The sequence below is a fragment of the Miniopterus natalensis genome, chromosome 14 (assembly GCF_054644295.1).
Source record: "Miniopterus natalensis isolate mMinNat1 chromosome 14, mMinNat1.hap1, whole genome shotgun sequence".
Taxonomy (NCBI): Eukaryota; Metazoa; Chordata; class Mammalia; order Chiroptera; family Miniopteridae; genus Miniopterus; species Miniopterus natalensis.
In genome coordinates this window covers 30,262,293-30,278,129 of record NC_142094.1, presented here as the reverse complement: position 1 = coordinate 30,278,129, position 15,837 = coordinate 30,262,293, and the positions used below count along the sequence as shown (strand labels likewise).

General features: G+C 39.3%; 1 protein-coding gene across 3 annotated transcripts in view; it reads left to right on the top strand.

Moving 5' to 3' along the window:
* Nucleotides 1-15,837, top strand: part of BICC1 (BicC family RNA binding protein 1) — a 228,807-nt gene that overhangs the window by 25,713 nt on the left and 187,257 nt on the right. The gene's annotated exons all lie outside the window — the stretch shown is intronic.

Genomic DNA, 15,837 nt, shown 5'->3' with positions numbered 1-15,837 from the left:
CCACAATTAAAAAAACCCATAAATTTAAAATGTAAAAAATGTAACAAAATGTAATAAAACACATTTTATTAACCCTTGTTCCTCAAATACCTAAGCCATAATTTAAATATATGATGTCACTATTTAAAAGAAATCGTACAGTGAATTACCTTTCTAAAGCGAAACCTACTTTTGGAATGGAAACTTATTCCTAATTTTTGTGTTTATAGATTTACAGTTTTATATATTTAATTTGTATTAGTGGTACCATTGTCTTGATATGATGTACAGCTCTTTTATGTGATGAAGCCTTTTCAATGTAAAAAAATTATCCTTTCCTATTTGTAAATTATTGCAGAAAGCTCTTTTTAGGTTGTAAATTACCCATTGGATATTGCATATGTGCATTCTTGAAAATGATGTGGCCATAGTGAAAATTGTATAGGATGTTTAGTGCTAGTTTTCCTAACCTGCAAATGTGCCACCTCAGTACTTTTTCTGGAGAAACTTATGAAGCCTAAGCAAATGAATGAGTAATTGAAAAAACCTGTTGGTTAATCCAGTACCAAATTAAAGGCTCAAACAATTGACTTTGAAAATATAACTGAATTATTCAAAGTGTCCTTAGGTACTGCAGGCTTTTTATAAATAACACTTGTTTTACTGTAAAAGCAATATATGGCTAATGTGTGGCTATTATGCTGCTTACTTTAGCTTTGCTTTTTAGATTACTTTAGTCATCTTTTACTTTCAGATGTGTAGGTGTGTTATTGTAGTGTTGTTTTTTTAATCAAATACTTCTATTTACACTTTCATAATTCTGCTCTTGCAGGTTGATTTAAAAGTTATCCTTTTAAATGTGGATACATTTTTAAGAATAATTTTATTCTTAAAGTTTAAAACAGAAAATTTCAGCTTTGATTTATCCTTATAATGTATATAACCACAGCCATGAGTTGTTTTGATATTTTGCGACTCCTTTGTTAGATATGAAAGTGAATTTCTATGTTAACTTGCAGTGTTTTTCTGCATCTGAGATTTGCTTATGGTCCTCTCCCTGAGATTTGAATAGTTGTAACTAGCCTGAACTAGCTCAACTTCAAATGTTTTCTTTAAATTTATTGGAGTTATATAATGAAAATAGAATATGTCAGGATAAGTGGGTGCTCTATTCAGGCTAATGATTTGGCTCATTTTCTTTAGATAATTGTTGGACAAACATTGCCTGGAGAGGCAAGGCACCGCATGGGGGGAGGGTGGAGAAGTTAGCCCTCTGGTGGCAGCTCCAGGCCTTTTTTCTCAGTTCAAGAAATTTTGCTGAGGCCCAAATTCACGTACTTGCCCTCACAAAACAAACCTATCCGCCCACTTAACTGTCCTGCTCTCTCCCTGGAAGACTCTTTAACATGTCCGTTGTGGAGTTCACTGTCTCTCCAAATACATTTATTAAGTTACTCTCTCTAGAACATACAGCATTCTCTCTGAGCTGGGCTCTGGTAAATACCATTTTCTGTGTTTTCTTGCATTTGCAGGTGTGTTAGCACACTAGAGGTTTTAGAGCCTGAAGGGGTAGTTCTCCAGGTAGCAACCCAGTTTGGCTGCCCCTTATTTCAGCTCCAAGAGAAGAAGTCTACACAGTGCCCGGAGTCCTGTTCCCCTTTGTCTCCTGACCGTCCCATGATTTGTACTAGATTTCTAAAGCTGTATGGGAGTTAGCAGAGTATGTGTGTATTTGTATCTTGTTTTATCAACATACATCTTAATCCATGAATTTTTTCCTGACCCAGAATTAAGTAATACTGTTTTAGCATTTTTTTTTTTTTAAAAAAAGTCTTTATTGATTTCATAGAGAGGAAAGGAGAGTGATAGAGAGATAGAAACATCAATGATGAGTCATTGATCGGCCGCCTCCTGCACGCCCCTGACTGGGGATCGAGCCCGCAACCCGGGGCATGTGCCCTGACCGGGAATCGAACCCCGATCGCCTGGATCCTAGGTCAACACTCAACCACTGAGCCACGCCTGGCCGGGCTGAGTTAGCATTTTTAGTAGGTTTACCCATTATTACCTATAAATTATGAATACTTCTGGATCATGAAGCAAAAATAACACTGTTTGTATTAGCTGACAGTATCTCCATTTATTGTTTTTCTTTTTTCTTTTTTTTTAATATATCTTTGTTGATTTCAGAGAGAGGAAGGGAGAAGGAGAGAGAGAGAGAGAAACCAGTGATGAGAGAGTCATTCATTGTCTGCAGCCTGCAACCTGGGCATGTGCCCTGACCGGGAATCGAACCCCGAAATCGTGGATCCTAGGTTGATGCTCAACCTCTGAGCCACACCCGGCCGGGCCATTTATTGTTTTTCAGGTTCCAGCAGTAATAGGGTGGGAAGTTGTAGAGACATAGTAAGTAATAAGGGAAATGGACTGGGATAGTCAAAATAGGGAGTGGTGGGGGTTAATGAATGCTGGAGAGGCTGTGCCTGGCCTAAATAAAGGGTGTGCCTCTGCTCTGCTGCATCAGGTGGTTGCTATGGGAATGCAGGCCAGGTATGGCCAGATCATCCGATTGTTTAAATGAAAACGTAGAAATTTGAATTTTTACATGCAGTATCTAATTTTTATCATTGGCAACATTTTCCTATTAAAAAAAGTATATGGGCCAATTAAAATACCTCCTGTTTTCAGCCTCCATTGTAGAGTATATGAAATCAGCATGTTGTTCCTTCAGGTAGCAGGTGATACTCACAGAACATCACCTCCACTGAGGCATTGTGGTGACTAGTCCTATACAAGTCAATTTAGAGGGGGTCTCAGTATTGAAAATGGGCTTGTGTAGTTGCAGGAAAAACCCAAATCCAAGCGACACCCCTAGGTGACCCAAGTTTTACCTAAAATGAACTCTTTTCTTATTACTGTAATTTATTTTGTTATCCTGTTATCAGTAGTTTCAAATGCTTAAGGAAAAAATCAGTATTAAAAAGTGTCAGTTTTGCAATCCAGGGAATGTTTGTACTTTTAAAAAAATGATAGAGAAGCATTTAAAAACGATAACATATTGGCGTTGTGCCTAGTAAATATATCAGCTTTTATTTTATTTTTAATACTTAAGGAGTGAATCAGAGGATTAGATGTGCTAAGTTGGTACCTAGAGAAATAATGGAGGGTTCTTATTTTCTTCACTGGTAAGAATTTGTAATTCTATAGAATTTCTTACTTAAACTTTATTTTAGAGCAGTTTTAGATCTACAGAATAGTTGCAAATACAGTACAGAGAGTTCCCATACATCCCACGCCCAGCTTCTTCTCATTAACATTAACGCTAGTATGGTACATTTGCACAATTAATGAACCAATAAGTATGCATCATTATGACCCAAAGTCCATATTTTATTCAGATTTTCTTAGTTTTTACCGGGATACCATGCTGCCTTAATTGTCATGTCTCTTAGGCTCCTCTTGGCTGGCAGTTCCTCAGACTTTTCTTGTTTTTGATGATTTTGACAGTTTTGAGGAGTACTGCTCAGGTATCTTGTAGCATGTTGTTCAGTTGGAATTTCTCTGATGTGTTTCTCATGATTCCACTGGGGTTTTGTGTTTTGGGGAGGAAGACCAGAGAGCTGAAGTGCCCTTTTCATCGGACATCGCATCGCGGGCACACACTGCCAGTGTCACCTATTGCTGTTGATGTTAATCCCGATCACTGTTTCTCCATTGTGATGTTACTCTTTTAAAATTTTCACTTTTCCGTGCTGGGCTCTTTGGAAGGAAGTCATTCTGTGCATGCCGCACTTGAGCAAGGAGTTTCGCTTACCTCCCTGAGAGGAGAGTGCCTGCGTACTGTTTTGGAATCCTTCTGCGTGGGAGATTGGTCTCTTCTTCCCCTTTTATTTCTTTATTTAATCACTTATTTATATCGGCATGGATCATGGATGTTTATTTTATGCTTTGGGTTATAATGCAATACTTCTTTACTGCTCAGATTGTTGCAGCTTTGACTATTGGGAGCTCTTCCATTTGGCTCCTGTGGCCTTTTAACATACCCCATTGTTGTGCCTTTCTTTTTAAAGGACTTTTTTACTTTCTGTCACTACAAAATGGTCATGCTCATCTTTTATATTCCTTGCCCAGCCTTAGAATCAGCCATTTCTCCAAGGAGCTCTTGTGTCTCTTATTGGAGAGTGGTCTTAGAAACCAAGATCTGGTGTGCTCATTGCTACTGAGCTGTGGTACTTCTAGGCTTTCTCAGCTGACACACAGCAGAGAGCTATATTGTGTATAGTAACCCTTGTATCTACACACATTTATAAATATTTCATTTGTATCCACATGTACCTACGTGAAGCTACGTATGAGTTTATACCGATCACTCCGACTCTAGCCTGTTACCACACGGATCATTGGAGCTTTCTCCCCTTGCTTGTGTATAAACTCCTGCTCCAACAGTGAGAAACCTGGCTCCCACAGGCCACCATTCCTTTTCTTATTGGTTCGTTTCCAGTATACAGTATATAGTGGTTTAGAATTGTTTACTAATACCCCCCGTGAGAAATGATTTTCTGAACAGAGCTTACGTGCTTTGCCTTCAGCCTTACAACTGCACTTATTTCTAAGGATACTTTGGTTTACACCTTCCCTCTTCATACATTTTTTAAGTTTATTTCATACATTTTTAAGATTCCTTTATTGCAGTCTGAATTCTATCCTGGGATTCTCCAGACCTCCTAAATAATTTAAAATTAGGAAACCTTTCCATTATTATTTTTTCAAATATGTTTTTAATTCTTTGTCCTCTCTCCCCTCCTCCGGTACCCCTGTGATGCAAATGCTGGTGTGCTTGATGCGGGTCCCTTAAACTAGCCTCATGTTTTTGGATGCGTTTTCTTCTTGCCGCTCGGATTGGCTGTTTTCTGCTACATTGTCTTCTCAGTTGCTGATGTGATCCGCTGCTTCATCTTATCTGTTGGTTTATTCTTCTGAATAAATTCTGAAGTATTCTTCAGTCGTTGTAGTCTTCCTTTCTGACCAGTTCTTTTTTGTTTTTTATATCCTTTTTGTGTTTCCTGTCGCTTTGTTAAACTCGAGTTCATCTGCTCTTCCCCTAAGTTTATTGAGCATCCTTAGCACAGTGTGTTGAACTCTGCACCTGGTAGATTGCTTGTCTCCATTTGGTGTAGCTCTTTTTCTGGAGTTTTGTTCTGTTCTTTCCTTTGGGACATGTTTCTTTGTCTCCTCATTTTGGCTGCTTCCCGCGTTTGTTTCTATGTATTAGGTAGAACAGTTGTGTCTCTTGGTTTTGGTTGAGTGGCCTTGTTTATTAGGTGTCCTGTGAGGCCCAGTGGTGCAGTCTCCCAGGTCACCTGAGCTGGGTGCTCCAGGTGTGTCCCTTTTGTGGGTTGTGTTTGCCCTCCTGTTGTAGTTGAGCCTTGATTGCTCTTGGCCCGTTGGGGGGAGGGACTGACCCTCAGGTTGATTGGCTGTGAGGAGAGGCCTGTGACTATGGCAGAGAAGCTGTTGTGCAGGGGCTGATTCCAGGGAGCAGGATTGTCTTTAGTGGGGCTCTGGTGCCGACCGAGTCTGCCCTTTGTGCGTGTCGTTTGTGGAGGTAGTTGGGTGGTGCTGTGGTGTGGTCTGAAGCTAGCTACTAGGTGCGTTGGTTCTGGGGCCTCTTGGGAGGGGCTCTGGTGCAGGCCAAGGTCAGCCTCTGCCGGTGCCCAGCCTGTAACCACCCTGGTAAGAGCTACAAAGTGATCTGCAGATCGTTGCCACTGGTGCTGGGCTTGGAGGTGCCTGGAGAGGCTAAGCTGTGAACCAAGGCCTGCTGGCACTAGTGCTGGGCTGAGGGCCTCTTAGCCAGAGGGCCATGCCAAGGCCAGATGCTGCTTGTTTGGGTTTGTGAACCTTTGAGATATTTTAGGAAAGTTCGAAGCATGAGCCAACGCAGGCTGTTTGTGTGGAAAAGCCACTGGAAACGGCTTGGATGGGCCTGAAAGTTAGGTGGGTTGGGGTCTCAGGGAGTCATAAGAGTGAGAACAGTGTTAGCCAAGTTTATGGAGACTCAGATATGAAGCCGGCCTGCCAGCTTAGTGGGGAAGGGCTCAGCAAAGGAACCCGGGGCTCTGCCAGCACTTCTGTCTGGGAGAAGGCTGCCCCTCCGGCCCTTGCCCTGATGCCAGGCATTGGTTTTCCCCTGTATGTCCCTGCTGCCTTTTGAGCCGCTGCGCCAGCCCTGGAACTCAGAGCGAGTGAGTTAGAGTAAGTTCTGTGCGGGCCCTTTCAGGGGAATGCCTGGGACTCCAGCAAGCCTCCGGCTCGCTCAGCCACAGTCCCCACTGGTTTCACAGCCATGCGTTACGGGGACTTCTCTCCCAGGCAGTGGAACCCTGGGCTAGTCCATTCCACACCTTCGCCCCTCCTCCCAGGCTCGATTGGCTGCTTCTGGGCTCTCCTTTCTGTTCAGCTAGACTTCAGGAGGTTCTCGGTGGCGGCTGTCCTGTAGTGTAGTTGTCATTTTCATGTGATGGTGGGGGAAGATGAGCTCAGTGTTTACCCTGACTTTACCATCTTGACCAGTGTGGGCAGAGTTTTCAGATGAATTGGGTAAATAACTAGGAGTGGGTTGTATAAGACAACATTTAGCTTTATGACACTGCCAGACCTTATTTCAAAGAGGCTGACTACCATTTTGCCTTCCCAGCAACAACGAATGAGATTTTCTGTTGCTTTGCATTTTCACCAGCATTTGGTATTGTCAGTGTTTTAGATTTTAGCTATTCTAATAGGTGTGTAGTGGTGGTAGTTCATTGTTTTAATTTGTATTTCCCTAATGATGTATGAAGTTGAGTATCTTTTCATATGCTTATTTGCCATCTATATATTTTCTTTGGTGAGGTGTTTGTTCAGCTCTTTTGCACATTTTAAAATTGGGTCTCCTTGTTGAGTTTTAAATTCTTTGTATATTTTGCATTCAACTTCTTTATGTGTTTTGCGAGTATTTTCCGCCAGTCTTTGGCTTGTCTGTTCATTCTCTGAATAGTGTCTTTCATAGAGAAGTTTTAAATTTTATCAGGTTCAACTTACTGTTTTTTTATACAGTGTATGTTTGATATTGTATTTAAAAGCTCATCACTGAAACCAAGGTCTGTCGATTTTCTCCTATGTTCTGGAAGTTTTATAGTTTTGCATTTTACCTTTAGGTTTAGGATCCATTTTGTGTTATTTTTTTGTAAGGTGTAGGTCTAAGTTCTTTCCTTCTTGCCTTCCTTTTTTCCCCACATTTTTTCCCTCTAATGTAAGTAGCAGTAGTTTTGAAAGTTTAAAGAAAGGTTAAGAATCAGGCAAAATGCTGATTTGTTTCTTAAACAGTGTATACAAAATAAGAATTACTTTGTGTTTTGGACCCATTAAATATGAACATTTGATATGGCAAAAATGACCTGATTTTAAAACTTAATGTTAATGTTGGATTAAGTATCTGATTTTTAAAGTTCTTATATGAATTACATGTGACTTTTTTGCTTCCCCAGCTTTGTTAGAATTATATTTAATTTCAGTATAAATTCTGCTTCATGTATTTCTTTATCTGTAATGCATATTTGTATCCTATTTCCTCATAAGCTTAATTCTGTTTTTTTTTTTGGTCTTTATGTCTGATCACAGATATAACTCAATGTGTAAATTCTGAACTAATTATTTTCAATTAGCATGTTTTTCCAGATTTTGTAATAGATACGTCAAAGCCCTTCTTTCAAAAGTAAAAGAACTAATAATAAGTAACTCACACATGGCGGGGAGAGTAAAATCATTATTTTTTAGTTAAAATAGATTAGATCCAGGATAATTACTTGGGGGAAAAGTGCATTTTTGACGTTTGCTTCCGTATTTTGCTTGAATTACCTTTAGATGGTGCCAACTTCTGAAACTTGATATAATGCACTTTCTTGACTTCTAGAGTTGTGACAACTTCATGGATATTAGAATTCTGTTTTATAGCTGAAGAGAATGGAGGCTGTTGGGCTAAACCACCCCCCCCCCCCCGCCCCAGGTGGTTGAGTAGCATACTGAAAGTTGCATTTTGTGGTCCTAGATATTCTACCCACTTGATTGAATAATAATTAGTCCTTAACAGCATTGCTGTGTGTAGTGTCTGGGAGCAAGTTGACCACCCAGTTGGTTAAAAAGGACAGTAACCAGTAATCCTGGCAGGAGTCCTAACATTTATATCGATGTAAATCGGCAAAGTTTCTCTTCTGATGAAGATCACAAAAGCGAAGCTGAGGTCTAGGTTGAGATTCTCTGCATGCAGGGTCAGTTAATTTTAAGCGAGCTGATCGGAATTCTTATCTCTCCTCTCGATAATGATTAGCAGCCCTTGCTTGGCAAGGGACGTTTCAGTGAGGGCTTGAAAAATACGGGTCTGTCAGGTCTCTCATGTGAAACTAAACGTTCGTCTGGCATCTCTGGAACTCAAAGGATGGCCAGATGGGCTTAGCCTCTGTTAAAGGGTTTTAATCATTAAATGGAAATGGATGAAGTTGGTGAAAGAATTTAGTGGCTTCAAAGCCTTGGTTTTGGTTTTTAAATAGTCCCTACCTTTGGTTGGAGGAGAGTCAAGCGAACTGTTTCTCCGCAGGTGTTATCATGAAAGAGAATCAGTTCTGTAAATGGTCCCGGTTTCTCTTGGTGTTCTGCACTGAGGATCAGAACTGCCAAGTTTGGTAGCATTGGGATGGAGACCCAAGCTTGAATTGTGTGTTTTTAAAAATGTCTGCCATTTACTTGCTTTATTATAGTGATTTAGACAATTTATAAATTATAGAACAAGAAAGCCTATTTGTAAGACTGTGGAACTTGTATTTATGTGTTTGGGGATGGTTAACATTTTGACAGATCATTAACTTGGGATGAAAGTTATACCTCCCAGGTTGTGTTCAAAATGTGTGTTTTATTGCTGCATGGCAAACCTTGATTCTGTCTAATATTTATTGGAATGGGTGTATGCATGCAAATAGAAAATGATTAATTTTACTCATTTGCAGCTTTTTAAATGTGAAATTACATTACTAGTTCTAAAATAAATATTATAATAGGTCCATTTGGTCATGCATTGAAGCATTTCATGTAAGGAAAAAATGTTAGTTACTGAAATCCTTGATGAGCCACAGACTCACTTAGCATAAAAGTTTGCAACTTGGTTAAGAGTATGAAGGGGGAAAGGAACTTTATCAAGAAATATTACTTACAGAATATTGACATAGAATTAAGTTAGCATGATTTCAACTCCTTTAATGCCAAATTTGTCCTTAGAAGTAAGAGTAATTTTATTGATTATCACTGATGCAGGCAGGTAGGAACCTCACCTTTTTCCAATCACTCTTCTCATTGCTTGTGATTTTTTTCTTTCCTTTTTTAATTTTTTTTTTTAAAAACAGCGTTTACAATATTATGATTATGTAAATATTGTTTGCTGCAGATTCAAGTAGTATGCTCAGAGTGGTTAAGAAGAAAACAATCTTAATTTAATAAATCTGCAGGTCAAAGGAGAATGTTCCAGGCATCTAAATCCAAAGGAGTCTCACTTAATTTTGTTCATGTCTGTTTCTTCTCAGTCATTCTCAGCTTCCTTTTTTATTTTTGAATCATGTATTTTCTTGCATTATTATTTTTGTTTGTTTTAGTGGAGCATCTTTTTGCATAATTTCTCCATATGGAGTGTGTGGGAGGCAGAATTATAGCCCCCTCTGCCCACCCCCCAAGATGTCTGTATCCTCATTGCTGGACCCTGTGAGTGTTACCTTACAGATGGGATTAAGTTAAGGATCTTGAGATGGTGAGATTATCCTGGATAATTATTTTTCTTCTATTTGAAGAATTTCCTTTAATGTTTCTTATCCTTTAACCTTTTTATTTTGCCTTCATTTTTGAAAGATGTCTTCATCAGGTAAATAATTCTAGATTGACAGTTTTTTCTTTCATTACAAAGATGTTCCATTTTCTTCTGGCTTACTTTGCTTCTCGTGAGAAATTGGCCGTCATCATCATTTTTATTGCTTTGTAAATAGTGTGGGGGTTTTTCTCTACTTATTTTAAAGATATTCTCTTGAACACTGGTTTTAAGCACATTGATGATATATGTCATTATTTTATTTATGTTTCTTATGCTCCTTGAATTTATTGGCTTATAGTTTTTACCTGATTTACAAAATTTTCAACCGTTATTCCTTCAGGTCGTTTTTTTCTGCTCCAACTCCTTTGGTGACCCCATTACATGTACATTAGATTGCTTGAAGTTGTTCCAGAGCTTACTGATCCCCTGTTCATTTTCTCCAGTATTGTTTATCACTGTGTTTTATTTTAGATGGCTACTATTACTATGACTTTAAATCCACTTACACTTTCCCCCCTGCATCATCAAATGTACTCTTAATTCTATCCACTGTGTTTTTTACTCCAGATGCAGTTTTTTATCTGTAGAAGCTCAGTTATGATCTTTTGTGTATCTTAAAATTTTCAAATTTTCCTTGAGCTTGTTGAACACAGTAATCATTTTTTATGACCTTGTATTTAAATTCTAAACTGTGACAGGTCTGGTTTGGTTTTACTGAATTGTGTTTTCCTGTTTCTTTACACGATTAGATGCTGGACATTGTGAAATTTATCTTGTTGGGTGCTGGATATTTTTGTATTTTTCAGCTATGTTATGGGGTGTAGTTAAGTTTCTTGGAAAGGGATTAAGCCTTTCATATCTTGCTTTTAAGCTTTCTTTGGTAGCACCAGAGCAACATTTAGTCTTGGGCTAATGTACTGAGGTAAAACCCTTCTAAATACTCTACCTGATGTGCTGTTAATTATGAGGTTTCCACTCTGACTAGTGGGGACAGGAGGAGCTTTGGGATTATTCCCTCCAGTTCCAGGTGGTTCTTGGGTAGTTTTCTCACATACCTGGGTTGATCAGCTGAAGACTTGGGGAACCCTAGGACATCTCCAGAGTTCTCTGGCTTTGCAGCTTTCTCCTCTCTGGTACCGTGCCCTGTGAACTCTTGGCATCTTGGGCTCCTTGAACTCCCAGCTCCATCTCCTCAACTCTGGGAGATCACTAGGCTCTGCCTGACTCCCTACTCTTTGTGCCACAGTCTGGAAAACTTTCCAGGCAGTAAGCTTAGTATAGTTACCTTGCTTGTTTCCTGTCTCTCATGAGTCACTGCTCAATGTCCAGTATTTTAAAACTATCGTTTAAAATATTTTGTTCATTTTTTCAGTTGTTTAAAATGTGTGGATCTGGCCCCTGTTTCTTCATCTTGGCAGGGAGAGGATGTCCCCTGCCTGTGCAATCTTAATGATGTCCAAGCAACATTCTTAGGATTGCCTTTTTGTTGTTGTTAACTTCATAATGCATCTTGTGTAGTAAAAACACCCAGACTTTTACTTGGTTCCTGAAAACGAATGTCTTTCTATATTTAGAATGGTTTATTATGAGTTATCTGAAGGTCTATAAGATACAGTAAAAATCTTCAGAATTCAGCATAATGCTTTAATACATTAAGTTTTGAATTCTAAATGACTTATAAAGCCAAAAAAAAGGGTAACATATCTGTTCACTTAAAAAAATTTAATATTGAAATGCAGCCATTATGTGGGTTGTATGTATCTGTTTTCTGGAATACATGAAATTTAAAATTCAGAAACAATGGAGTGTTTTAGTGTTTCCTTTGGTGTCTCTTAGCAACAGCAAACAAATAATTTTCTTTGGATTGCATTTTTATAAGTGATAAAATTTTTAGTGATGTGACAAGGTTATTGAAATTTCTTGAAAAAGTTGCCAATTTTTTCCTAATGTTTGCTCTAAGAAATAGGTTGTGTATTTGAATACCCAAAGGCATGTATTTAATTACTTATAGAATTCTGTGCCACATTTCTTATGTACAACTTTTTCTTTTGGCATTTTTAGAAAAAGTAAAAGCTCTGTGCTATTTTGTGATAACTGTGATCAAAGTGTGAGGTGAGTGAAAGCTGACGATGTATTTTAAGCTGATTTCAATGAAAAAATCTCTTTGTTTTAGCTTTATATTTTCATTATATCTAGGCACAGCCCAGTAATTTTGGGTCATTTTCAATCTTCTTTTCCCCTCTCTCTTTATGGGCTGTTTTAAAAATTAAACAGTTTTGAAGCAAAGTCTTTCATAAAGTGCTTTGCTCTCAGTTATTGTTTATTTGCCATGGCTCTAAATCAAGCCCATAAATGAGAAAATGGTTTTGGTTCCCCGAGTGAGGCCAGAAGTGCCAAGGGCAGCATCTGAACCAGGGGGACTCTCCTTGGCTTTGCAGGCAGCGGGTGCTTTGCATCAGTCACCTCAAAAGCACCCAGGACATGCAGCAGTCTCCCAGTTACAGGTGAGGGACCTGATCCTCAGTGAGGTCACAGTAAGACGCCCCTGGAGTCACTCCACTAGTGAAGGGGCTGATGCTTTGGGCTCTTTGACACTCGGGACCTCATGCTGTTTTCTACCTTTCCCCCTTGCACACGAGTAGAGGCAACTATTGGCTATTCTAGTGCCCCTTGTCCACTGCTGTAGAGGTCACTGCGTCTTCATCGAGGGGAGCTCTGGCACCGGTATGGTCTTGAACTAGTTTGTAGGGACGCTCCGCCGTGCTACAAAAAGGCTGTAGTAACCAATGTATCTGACTTTAGTAAATGTGAATGCGAATGTGAATGGTTCTGGCTATTGACTTAAGAAAAATCTGTCAAATAATGTATTTTTAGGAATAGAGAGAGAGAGAGAAACATCAATGTGAGAGAGACACATGGATTGGTTGCCTTCTGCACATGCCCTGACTGGGGTTGGGGATCCAGCCTGCAGCCCTTGGGTGCATGGGCTGACGCCCCAACCACTGAGCCACACCAGCCAGGGTGACCTATGTACAACTTTCGCGTCAACTCGCCTTTTGCTGTAAACCAAATCTTCCACCACTTCTCAGAGTCACTAATACATCTTCTGGGTATGATGTGACTATTCTGTGTCCTTGTGTTAGAAGGTGATAAAGTCGCCTATCGATGGAAAGGTCCCTTTTACATTTAGGGTTTTATTGGCCCTTACACTAAATATATGGCATTTCAGAAGGTAGGTGCATGCGCAGGACCTATGTCAGTCAATCATTCTATATTTATGTTGTGCCCATTAAGTCCCTTTGCCTAGATGGACACAGTGTGAACAAGGTAGACACAGGCTCTCATCTCCAGGGCCTCACAGTGAGGAGGGAGGGGGTCTTGGGGCTTTGAAGAGATGTGAGCAGAGCCTCTTCTCATCTGTCCTCGGGAGCTGGTCAGCAGGCTGGTCCAGGTAAGTATCTAGGGCAAACCTTGATTTTCCCTCTCCTTCCATTTTCCTTTTCTTTTCCTTTCCCTGTTTTCTTCCTTTTCTCTTCTCTCCCTTTCCCTCTTTTTCTTTCCATAAAGCAAGAGGGATAAGAAGTGCCTGAGTGAATGTTCCCTGTTCTGTAATACCCATCTGTGAATGGAGAGGTGTGCACGTGTGAGTGAAATTTCAGTGGTGAAAGGAGAGGGATTGATGGAATTCTCTTCTGGGGAGTGAATATACTAACGCTAAGCTTACCTATGTTCCCCTTCTTTGGACCGTATTTATCAATCGACTGTGATTGACACAATATAACTATTAAATATTGTGTCTCTGTGTGTACATATGTCTGATTATAACCGTTTTAAAATTTTCTGTTTACAAATGGTCAGTGATTAAAATACCAATTCCAGGCTATCTATTTCCCTGAAGCTCATGGGGGGTCAGTTAATATCCAGAACGTTGCTTGGTAACATTACAGAACAGATATTTAATGTAAACATAAAATTGGAACAGTTAACAAACTAATGTGGCCTTAATCCAGAAAGGGGTATTCTGATTTAATGGAATATTTCCAGGGAACTGAAACCCTATACTTTGAATAATAAAATTATCAAACATTATATTTCAGCATATGTTTTTCTGGTTGTGAAGATAATTCGTGTTCGTTATAGAAAGAGTTAAGAGAAGGTAAGAAAAATATAAGCCCAATCAGAGGTTGAGCTTCAACCTAGGATCCGGGTGATCGGGGTTCAATTCCCAGTCAGGGCCCGGGTTGTGGGCTAGGCAGCTGATCAATGACTCTTTCATTATTGATGCTTCTATCTCCCTCCCTCCCTCTCCTTTCCTCTCTCTGAAATCAATAAAGATACATTTTTAAAAATATATATGAGTATCTCTATTTTAACTATTCAGCAATGCTTTTTAGTAATATCACTGTTAACCCTTGAGTTTAGCTTTATTGCCTTTAACTTTTTTTTTCTGTGACTATATACATATAATTATGTACTTTAAACATCAGGGTCCTATTGAGCATATTGTAGAACATTAAAAATTTTTATTTTAGGCGATCCTAAAATTCTTTATACAGTTCTCCACCTACGTGAATACACTAACTTCCTTGGTGTTTCCAGATCACTATTTCGTACTGTATGATGTCTGCCATTTTATTTTTATGTTTCCTGTTCTGATGTTCATCTGTCTCCTAAAGTTAGGACCCTAACCTATCCTCTGTTCTTCTACTTTGTGGTTCATTTGCCCTGAGACCTTATTGAGCAGGTAACTAAGTTTTTTTGGAATGTTGAGTCAGTAAGATCCAGAGAGAGGACTTAAAGAATAAAGAGTAGAGTTCTTCCTGAGATTTGTGGTTTTATTTCCACAAGTGTCCTTGTGGGAGGCTGAATAATGGCCCCCCAAATATGTCCATGTCCTAATCCCCAAACCTGTGACTGTTACTTCACTCTACATGGTGAAGGGACTTTGCAGATGTGATTAAACAAATGGGCCTAGTGTACTCATCAGGGTCCTTATAAGAAGGAAGGTAATAGTAGCCGGGGAGACGGATGACAGAAGCCGAGGTTGGAATGATATGCTTTGAAGATGAGGAAGAGGCCATGAGCCAAGGCATATGGATGGCCTCTAGTTATTGGAAAAGAAAAAAAAGTGATTCTTGTAGACTACAGAAGGAAAATATCTCTGCCGACACCATGTAAGATCCATTTAGGATTTCTGACCTCTGAAATAGATAATTTTGTATTGTTTGAAGCCAACTAAGTTTATGGTGATTTGGTACAGCAGCGATAAGAAACTAATATACTTTCCAAACAGTGAGGTTTTTGGAGGGAGAATGTATCTCTTACATTTTAAATTTTGATACAGGCCTGGCCAGTGTGGCGCAGTGGTTGAGTGTTGACCCAGGAACCAAGAGGTCACGGTTCGATTCCTGGTCAGAGCACATGCCCGAGTTGCTGGTTCGATCCCCAGTAGGGGGCGTGCAGGAGGCAGCCGATCGATGATATTCCTCTCTCATCGATGTTTCTATCTCTCTCTCCCTCTCCCTCCTCTCTCTAAAAAAAATTAATAAAAATATTTAAAAAATAAAATTTGATACAGAATACAGTGCGTGGTAACCAAAGGTATAAAAGAAAAAACGGGCAAATGAATGAATAAATATTGACTTCAACATTTGACTTTTTAAACTTACAGTTTTGGGGATGCCAAAATCAATAAGAATGAAATTGGGCAGTCTTGGGTTAAAAAAAACCTTCCCTAAATTTAGAGGAATTAGTAACAGATATCTGTTAATTTATTAAAACTCAGCTGTGCTCAGGGATGTTATTTCCCCATTTAATTAAACAACGCTTATTTATTTTACAACACCCCCGCAGCACAAAAAGTAAAATACTTTTTTCAAGGGAGAACATTCATATTAATACTCACTTTTCTTCAGTCTTACCAAGAAGTGGCTGGGGACATTAAGAACGGAACTTACTCTGTCACTGCCAGC